Genomic DNA, 6,890 nt, shown 5'->3' with positions numbered 1-6,890 from the left:
ATATATATATATATATATATATATATATACGCAAGAATAGGTCCTCTACCTCAGCGTTATAAATAATAACAAATAATAAATAAATAATAATCTTTATTTAACGTCGTGTACAATTGTCAACAACAAATATAAGCTCTGTGGAGCTTTTATCACGACGCCGCTAAGGGAACAAATGGTGTTTTCGTGGTGGAGGAAACTCACGGGGGAAAACCACCGTGCCATCGGAGGGATTACAACTAACCCTATCAGACATCACTCTCTTTTTTCCACCACCGCTGGGGAACGAACCGAAATTGGGAGAGCGAGTGTTCCTTGTCCGCGATGTTCTCAACTTAATTGCTGCCTTCGGCTGTCTTTAGCCGAGGGGACTATTTTATTTTTTATTTTTTATATAATAGCTATATTCTCAATTACAGTATATCAGTTCTATCTTCTTGTAATATGATGTATATGTACATGTAACTGTTCCGTTTCACTGTGTCTTGAGCAAGGAGCGGATCGCTCCGAAAATTTGACAACCTAAACTTGTCCACACTACCGTTGGAATTACTTCTTTGCCCCATATATATATATATGTATATCTTTTCGTGGAAATCAGATAACTATGCTTTTATACATGATTAACAATACCCATCCTAATTTGTTTTATTTCAATGTCTTTGTAGAATATGCTGCACTTGATTTTTGCAATGGATTCAAGAGGTGCAAATTTAAATACTTATATAGAGTCTAATGAACCTTTCGCATTCTCACATCAATGTCATGTCATCATACGCCTAGGCGGAAAACTTCAAGATATCAAACATCTTGTCAGCCAAAAAGAAATCAAGAAAGGAAACTTAACTGTAATATACACTGTATAGCTATACATGTAGGTCTGATTTAGTAATTCAACACTTCACTCAATGTTTGAAAGAGTACAGTACCGATATTCCGATACATTTACAGTACAACCTGGCTCCGCCCTCACTAACGGCCGTGCCGTAAAACATATTAATACTATTTTTGTGAATGACCCTAGCGGCTAAACAACGACTGGTCTGAGTACATATTGACTAAATTAGATAAACAGACCACATGGGCTTTGTGAATAATGTTTACTTGCTGAAATATTCACAATTGAAGTTCCAATTTAATCCGCCTTGCTACTTCCAGTCGCCACTTTGTAAACAGGGGCCTAATCTCGAGCTGATGTGCGTTTGAAAGAGTTTGAAGTATTGCAAAACTTCTAAACGATCATGCCCAGAACATACTCTCTAAGGATGATGTTTTTGATAAATTTACTATCAATTATTTACTATATTTCTTTTTTGTATCACTTTCATTAATTCATAAAAGAACAATTTTTTGTTTCCCCTCCAAACTTTTATATTTCAAATGTTAAAACACATTTTCTTTGAAAAAATGTTCTAGTGTCGAGATTATGATTAAACGTCGTCTGCCTCGCAAACATTCAAGAAAATAATATTTACAATGTACTGATATTATTTTTATTAACTCGTTTATTCTTTAAACTATCTTTAATTAATAAATATCATGATTTTGTGAATTGAAAAAAATGCATTTTATGACGTAACCGGAAGCGCACTTGATACGAGAACGTGACCCGGAAATACCTCACAACATAATCGGGACAGTAATAATAAAAAGAAGTTTATCGAACATAAACAGATTAATACCGTATGTATTGAGACACTGATGTGCTAGAATACAACAAAAGGTAACACTCGTTTAATCCATTGCTATCACATCAAGTACTAACTGACATTTATGCGAAAATATCAGCATTAAATGTTTGCGGTCGTGCAGACCTACTTTCGTTTTACAGTTTACATACATTTATACTTGTCGGCATCAAAAGTATACCTTAACTTGTGTGCTTCATCGTGCCGAAGATTATACTACATATAGCCGCATTCGAGGAAAAGTTCGTGATTAAAAGCTTGTGTGTGGGCATTTTTATCTTAAAATTATCGGATAAAAGCATAGTGGCTGACAGGCATGTTACTTCAAAATACAAGATATAAGAATCATTATTTCACTTTGAATATACATGTCATAGTATAAGCTCTCAGGCGCTTGTATTTCGACAAACACAGACATATATATATATAAATGGTAAAACATTGTAACAGTGTAAGGCAAACAACACATTATATCACAAGATACCTACGTTGGAATTATTAAGATAAAGAGGCTAAATCATGCTGTACAAAATTTGGCACTAAAACAACTTACTTAAAAACTAGACCAGAGGGCAGGTGATTGGGACATAGTATTTATTTGTAACCAGGAGCACAAGTTTGGTAGCCGTTAATATTAAAAGACATTTTTAGTATTGTTGCTGCTCGTGACGCCAGTGATGTATTTTTCGCTTACAAGTTAAAGCGTTGTTATCCAAAAAGAAGAACAGTACAAATTGAAAAGTGTGAATTGCCTACAGCTCCTGTCAAAAGTCAAAAACATTCCTCTCATGTTCTTTCTCGTCACCTGGACGTTTGTAAGTTAGAACACCCAGGCTAAAATGTACCTCTACTTCTGGGGTATTTTTAAAGTATACCTCAAATGTGCCCCGTTTGGACTCTAATTTTGTCAATGTGCCTCAAATGTGCCCCATTTGGACTCTAATTTTAAAAATGTGCCTCAAATGTGCCCCATTTGGACTTAGGTCTCTTCCACATGCCTCAAATGTGCCCCATTTGGACTCTAATTTTATCAATGTGCCTCAAATGTGCCCCATTTAGACTTTGATTTTTTTAATGTTCTCCATTAGGACTTAAAGATTTCTTCCACATGCCTTAAATGTGCCCCATTTGAACTCTATTTTTATCAATGTGCCTCAAATGTGCCCCATTTGGACTCTGATTTTTCACATGTTCCACTTTTAGACTTTGATTATTTTTAGCGTGCCTCAAATGTGCCCCATTTGGACTTGAACTTGTTCTCAATACTGCAAAATTGCCCACTTCAAATATGTTCTTTTCAATTATTTTTTTCAGATTTGACATACTTTTAATGATATTTTTTATATAAAATTAACCATCAAAATGTCTTTTTTGAATGCCATTTGCAAAATAAAAATTATATAACAAGCTAAACGAATGAATAAATAAACTTGAACTCTGTGAATTTACCTGGTCTAATTCAGAGACATGTAAAGCCACGTATCTGTCTTATATAAAACAGAAAATTCATAAAACACATTTCTGTTTCAGTCATTGTTGCATTTAACTTTCAGTCCCAACAGCTAGAAAGACATAATTGAAAGATTTCAACGACATATTAGTGACATATTTATTAAAATGTAAAACGAAAACAATTAAACTACACAATGGAAGTTTAAAAAAATCGGCCATGTCTTAGACGCTACGAAATACTCTGCAAACTGTTTAACTGTGAAGTAGTAACTACAAGCGTGTGTTTATACCTTGTATTTCTATTTCTTGAACTGATGTTTGAAAACGTGCCGGAAAGATCGTAGGAATGTTAAAATCGTGTTTGGCTTCGTTGTGCAAGACTTCGTTTTTCTTTTCGACGTCGATGTATTTTCGTCGGCGAACAGCCAACATTTAGACGGCGCTTCAAACAATATATAAGTGTTATATTGTTGATGTGATAGGAGACTCTTTTAATTTCCAAGTTAATTGCATTGTGAATGAGCCATTTATACCGAGTCCGCCGAAGCCATGTGAAGCCATAACCCGGAAGTATATTTGAGAATGGAGAAAACGCGCGGATTCATTGCGTACGACACAACGTGTCTATAGGCCCCCTATTTGTCATACTGTTTTTTTCTGTCACTTAATATAGTAATTATATCATTCACAAATACGATAAAATGGGGAGGGGACTGGAAAGTAACGCGAGGACGTGAAAAGTATAATCGTCATTCCTCGTATGTAAACAACTATTTTCCCATGATGCAATACCATTAAATAAGCCAATCACAACAAAGCGGGAAATTTATTCATCATTTGATTCAACTTTGACCCACGACCTATATGCTGCGAATGTAAACAACCTGGTCGATCTCAAAACGCTTCAATTTTACGGTAGTATTTTCATGTTATGCTGGAGTTTTCCGGTATCCAGTCTCTGAGAACAAGACATTGAATGGTGAAGTCGGAACAGAATGTGTTTTCTACACAAACGGCGACGAAATCGATTCACTTATCCCAGACCTCGCCGGCAAACATGGCGGCCATTACGTAAGTTTACATGTGAAAATTTCGTCAATGTAACTTTTAATTGTTTTGACAAAAATATAGATCAAATTCTTCGCCCCAATTGGTCATGTTCATGAAAGATTATTCTTCATTGTTTTTCAGCTCATCGGTGACAATCGAGCTATAGCTTCTGCACCCCCGGGCCGCGGCACCCAATTTTAGAAGTTTTGAGGCAAGTTTTCAATGTTTTTGACTACACAAGTCTCTATGAATCCGTTCGGAGTTTGGGGTGTGATACAACAAACAGTTTGACGTTTTAAATGTTTGTATTGTTTTCAAAATTTCAGCGTGCTGATAATCGTCAAAACTTTTTTAAGTGAATTTATTTAAACGTTTTAGGGGAGTTCAATATTTGAAATTAATTCTTACTACAAACAATGTGTGTGAAATAATGTTTCATTAAATGTTAAAATTACTTGTTTTCTTTCACATTTTGCTTTGGCTTATGGTTTATGATTTTTGATTTTTCTCAATTGACTCCATCGAAATATTATAATTATTATTACTTATATTTCAATGAAATTTTTTTTTCTTTTTATACACCAGTCAAACCCCTCTATATCTTCAAAATTGCAGGTTCAATTAATTGCAGGTCATCACAGTTTTTCTTCATGTATATTATTCCAATAATTACAGCAGACATGTACTTGCTTAGTTATTTTCATCATGTTACATAATAATCTAATTATGTATATGTACATTTAAATTTTCAAGATATTCTTTTTATCATATATTTTCAATATTTTTATTTTATGATCATTATGGACTGTCTGTATCAATCAGAAAAAAGGAAAGGAAAAAAAGCCTTCTTGAACATTTTAGCCTGATAAAAAAAAAGTTCAAAAATATTTTATTAGTATGATTGATAAGTCAGTAAGTTTTTCAAACTTATAATAGATGACTTCTCCAAATAGGTCATGTGATGGCATGAAAGATGATATATAGGTACATTAAGAAACAAACAAATTGATGAAACATATCACAGTGAAATCAAGGATTCGTGGAGGGGGAGAGAGAAGAGGGGTGAGGGTATAAATAGAGAACAGAGATTTAATTAAATCTTCCTGACTTACCTAAATAAAATATAGTGTAACTGTTGTTATATATGTCTATACACATTGAAAAATCTTAAAAGTTCAGACTGAAAGGATTTCCAAGAATGCGTGAGATTTCATCTAGGGTCTAGTAGAGTTCTTTTTTTCTCCCTCCTTTAATTTCCCTGGCGCATAACACCTCGGACGCTCGACCCCCTGTTATAGAATACACTCCAAAAAAACAAACATTGATTTGCTTTGCCACAGTGTCTTCATTTTTTGAGTAGATATTTAATAACAAATAAAGAAATTATTTTGTTTTGGTTTACCATATGGGAAATCTTGTTAACCTCTCTATTCATTATTGATATGAAATATTGTCATTCTTTCACTTTAAGTTCAAGATTTTTCTTGATTGTTTATCGTAGGATGTAAATCAAACATAACATCTTGTACCGGATTCAGTGGTGTTGTTGCTCATCATTTCTACTTGCCGTTGCTCTGTTAATCAAACAGTTTGATTATGTGAAACAGCAGGATATATACTTATTTCTTGATTTTCTTTCATTCAGACCCTTCAGATGCTGAAGGACCTTCATTAAACCAACAGAAAGATATGGACGTCACAGATGGTAATTTTCATTTAACTTTTGGTCACCAGCTCATGCAAAGGGGATGTGGTCGTACATATTTTAGCAATATTATCTTAGCACATACAAACTAAATTCTGGGTCTGCAGCTGAACACTTTCAATGATATGAGCCCCAATCTTTTTTCTTTGCATTCTAAACATTATGGCTAATTACATTATCCTAGATTTAGGGTGTGTAGGCCTCTCATTGTTCCTAAACATATTTACATCATCAGACGCAGTCAAAATACTTTACTGATACTTGCATTTGTAACAAAGAGGGGATGGCAATAACATAAACAAAGCGATGTTCCCTCCCTTCATTATAGAGTTATGTCCCCTCGTTTGACATGTTTACACTATTCCTCTCAAAGTACTGCACCAATATACTTAATAAGCATTTCATTCTAACTGACCATTTGTGAATTATATATAAAGTCAACTCCCATATTAATAGAAATATTTTTCCTTTTGTTTAGAAAATAAATTCACTACTCCTTCCATATTACTTCACCAATTTAAGTGATACCTTTTAAACAATACAGTATATAAATCGGGGGTCCTCTCCCAATTATAGAGCTATGTCCCTTTGTTTAAAAAACTGTTTGTATTACTCCCGAGGTACAATAAAAATGAGACTGGTGTTTCGCCATATATATATTTAGGCATGGCCTTTATTTCAATTTTCATACCAAAATATATTTAAGTGCTGTTGATCTGATTGCTTCAATTTTAAACCTTGTTGTATATATATATATGCCCCATATATATCTACATGTATGTATAATTACTTAATTTATTCAAACCTGACAAGCAATTCATGAACTATTACAGTTTCCTTTACTTTGTTATTGAGTTAATTTGATCATTATTTTTTTTCAGTATAATCCCTCCTGAATTCCCAGAAGATTGTGACCCTATCCGCCACCATCAGAAGCTTAATGAGGACAGTTACAGTACTTGCTGACTTAAGTTGGGCATATATGTCTCATAATAAAG

The sequence above is a fragment of the Mizuhopecten yessoensis genome, unplaced genomic scaffold (assembly GCF_002113885.1).
Source record: "Mizuhopecten yessoensis strain PY_sf001 unplaced genomic scaffold, ASM211388v2 scaffold2729, whole genome shotgun sequence".
In the NCBI taxonomy this organism is placed as follows: Eukaryota; Metazoa; Mollusca; class Bivalvia; order Pectinida; family Pectinidae; genus Mizuhopecten; species Mizuhopecten yessoensis.
The sequence above is the reverse complement of the archived record's forward strand: the minus strand, read 5'-3'. Positions refer to the sequence as shown.